Here is a 3,745-nt window from a genome sequence, read left to right as displayed (position 1 = left end):
AAAGTCTATAAAGAAGAAGGTTAGATTGAGAAACAACATAAAAGGCCGACCAAACCAACAAGTCTCAGATTGTGATGAGCAATGGTGTGGCACGAAAGTCTATAAAGAGGAAGGTTAGATCAAGAAACAACATAAAAGGCCGACCAAACCAACAAGTCTCAGATTGTGATGAGCAATGGTGTGGCAGGAAAGTCTATAAAGAAGAAGGTTAGATTGAGAAACTACATAAAAGGCCGACCAAACCAACAAGTCTCAGATTGTGATGAGCAATGGTGTGGCAAGAAGTCTATAAAGAAGATGGTTAGATCAAGAAACAACATAAACGGCCGACCATGGCTGGCTAACCGCTCAGTGTAAGGGCCACTACACACACTTGCGCCGGGCATGCCGACGGCAGTCAAGCTGAATAGTCTTAACTTGCCGCGTGCCCCTCCGCAGATCATCTCCGTGCTAGCCGGACAATGCAGCGGAGTGGCATGGCACAACCTTCATCTGTCGATCAATTTAGAAGATGCTACATGTGGGGATTGGGTAGAAAGAAGGAGGCGGGGGCGCTTAGCGGAGACAGGAGGATGAAGGTGTGGGGCGGGGCCGATCGAGATCAAGGGGGGCATCCATTTATAGAGGAAAGAGCGTTGCGTGGCAAGCGATGAGCGAGCGGGAAACGCGGGGAGGCGTCGGATGTGAGCGTGATCCGCGTGAGAGGATGCCGCAGCCAACGGATCGAAGCAGGATGGATCGCGCGAGAGGGAGGGAGTAATGGAGCGTGCATGGGGCGGATCGATGGCAGTTAAATGCTGCGTTGGTTTTTGGAGGAGGAAGACGAGAGAATTAAGAGAGTCTCTTGAAGGAGATCCATTCATCCGGCCGCAGAAAACGGTTGGGTTATCCGATAGACGGTTCATTTCTCTCTGCCTATACGTGATTTATTGAGTTTCCTACTAATAAATAGTACTCCCTCAAATTACGTGGTAGTTTCCATATATGCTAACTATACGACTTGTTATGCAGTCACTTTTCTCCCATTTTCTCATGTAAGACCAGACCCGTGTTATAGCTGGGTTTTTTTTTTCTACTTCTTCACATTTGCTCATGCAAAACTTGTTATAGCCTGTTGTTCTACCTGGTATGTGCATTACTAACATAAAGACACCATGTAAACATGGCTCCGATCCAATTTCCAGTGGCACGTTTCGGAGTCCCTGCATTTATTTATTCAAAATTTGTTGCATTTGAATTGGAAAAACACCAGCCAACCAATTTCATCAACATACATACACGTATGGGACTTTTGGTTTTGACAAACATAAAACACATTCATGGAGAATAACCAAAAAATAGACATTCATTCATTCTCGACATCGACAAACTCAGTACAATCCACTTGATTCACAAGAATCAAAAAGGAAACACCTTCCCCGCCTCTCCAAGGGTAATGAAAATTTTCTTACCAAACTAAACACAAGTATGGACATATTAATTACTCCCTCCGTCCCAAAATTCTTGTCTTAGATTTGCCTAGATACGGATGTATCTAATACTAAAACGTGACTTGATACATCCGTATTTAGATAAATTCAAGACAAGAATTTTGGGACAGAGGGAGTATCATTCTACCAAAACTAACTTGTACAGAATCTGGTTGATTTTACAACTTGAACAGGGCCTACGAAATTTACACCATTATCCTGTGGTAAACACGACAGCTTCAAACACAAGAAACGGTCTTGAGATTCCTTGATGCAATTAAATTAAGAATATCAATATAACTCTTGGTGCAATTAACCAAGAAAGAAAATTCCCATAATGCACAACATTTTACACCGCAACGTTCACACTGATATTGCTTCCACCAGATTTGTTAAAATAGAAAGAAGCATGCAGACAGTGCAATATATTGTGACCCAAAACCAAGTTGATTATTTATGTCATCAACTACTCCCTCCGTTCCTAAATAAAAGTCTTTCTAGAGATGTCAATATGGACTACATATTTTAGAGTGTACATTCACTCATTTTGCTCCGTATGCAGTCCGAATTGGAATATCTAAAAAGACTTACAGTTACGAACAGAGGGAGTACTTCTCGGATGAGCTAATAAAAATATTTGGGGTCTACACAGCCCAGGAAGCACTAGCACTTTGTGTCCTTCCTTCACAGACATTGCAACATGACAGAGCCAAACTACATAGCTTAATTCTGAAACTAGACCCATCAACGCAGCATTTCATCGCCATGGCCGTGCACTGATGAAGGATACATCGGCTGATGGTCGCAGCAAACAAGCTTGACAACCAACATCAGGTGGCCCATGAGTGTATCAATTTCCCTAGGCCTGTAACAACCATGATTATCCAGGTTTTTCTTTTCTTTAGACATGCTTCCTGTAATAATGTTGAAAGAACCAAGTCAGGTCTCACCAATCAACACATGACAAAGAAATAATCAAACTACCAGACACACAATGCGAAATAATCAATTTATTATGAGCCTAGAAATATATAACTCAACACCATGAGTACAGAATACTACTAATTTATTTTGAGCCTTAAGAAAACATTGCCAATTTGCAAACACGTGGCATATGCGGCTCCACACGACAAGCATGAATAACACGCTACTAAACAGGAGCAAAACCTCATTACAACAAGTTTAATAAGATAGTGATCAGAAACCTCATTAGAATTTGCGAAACAAGGCGTCCTTCTGCACAACAAAATACCATAGGTTCAGAAATCAACACAAGTTCACAAGCTAAGTGTTTTATATCGGTCCAAAAGACACCACAAATCTCAGAATTGTTGCCCAGTCCTACCAGCATAAAATAATATGCTACATGCGATGGCAATATACTTTGCTCCACAGCACAGCTCAACAAGAAAATCGAGAGATAAACCAAGAAAATGGACTTTCAGCAATGTAAGAGTTCCTCGAACCGCTTAATTATGGAACATATAATTATGAAGAACTCAATGACAGGGCACTAATCAACTAACTGAGCAAACATCACAAGGACAGATTATTGCACAGTTTATAACAAAATAGAATACATAGTTTATTTGCTATAGCCACTGTCACATAAGCATGTTTGGCAAGATGACCACCCCACAGGCCAAACACTACACTAGAGAACCAAGGCTCGACAACAAGGATCACAGCATGGACTAAGCACAATGGCCAGGCACCACAGAGCAAGGGATAGAGTATAGTGGAGACCGAGCCACTACCTGAACCACGGTCGAAGGAGAGGCAGTTGGGGCGCTCTGAACTTGATGCCATTACATGGGGAGACAACTGCAGCTAGACAAGCATCGAAAAATCATGCACTTTCGCATGTACAAGAACCCTGTGAAACAAATAATCACATCAGTAATAGATAAAATCATAGCTAAATTAGCATTTTGGGGCTAAATCTGCCAAAACTGTGGCACTAATTAATACTCCCTCCGTTCCTAAATATAAGTCCTTTAGAGATTCCAATAAGAGACTACATACGGAGCAAAATGAGTGAATCTACACTCTAAAATATGACTACATACATCCGTATGTAGTTTGTATTGGAATCTCTAAAAAGACTTATATCTAGGAACGGAGGGAGTACAAGACAATCACAAGAAGCAAAAATGTTGACATAAGAGACCATCACAGATCAAGAAATCACATTGCTGTAGGCCCCAATGAAGTACCCATACATTTGGATTGATCAAACACAGAACATTTGCATGCAAGAGACCATTTCTAGAAAA

At 41.4% G+C, this 3,745-nt stretch overlaps 1 long non-coding RNA gene across 1 annotated transcript; it reads right to left on the bottom strand.

Annotated features, from left to right (window-relative positions):
• Positions 1-2,089: 2,089 nt before the first annotated feature.
• On the bottom strand, positions 2,090-3,403 carry LOC123174005 (uncharacterized). Its single transcript, XR_006486686.1, has 2 exons — positions 3,227-3,403; positions 2,090-2,383 (listed from the first exon to the last, which is right to left on the bottom strand). It is a non-coding gene; the product is annotated as an uncharacterized lncRNA (long non-coding RNA).
• Positions 3,404-3,745: the final 342 nt, after the last annotated feature.

This window comes from Triticum aestivum, unplaced genomic scaffold, assembly GCF_018294505.1.
Source record: "Triticum aestivum cultivar Chinese Spring unplaced genomic scaffold, IWGSC CS RefSeq v2.1 scaffold35064, whole genome shotgun sequence".
NCBI lineage: Eukaryota > Viridiplantae > Streptophyta > Magnoliopsida > Poales > Poaceae > Triticum > Triticum aestivum.
Note: the sequence above shows the minus strand (reverse complement) of the source record. Positions and strands in the feature narration are given on the sequence as shown.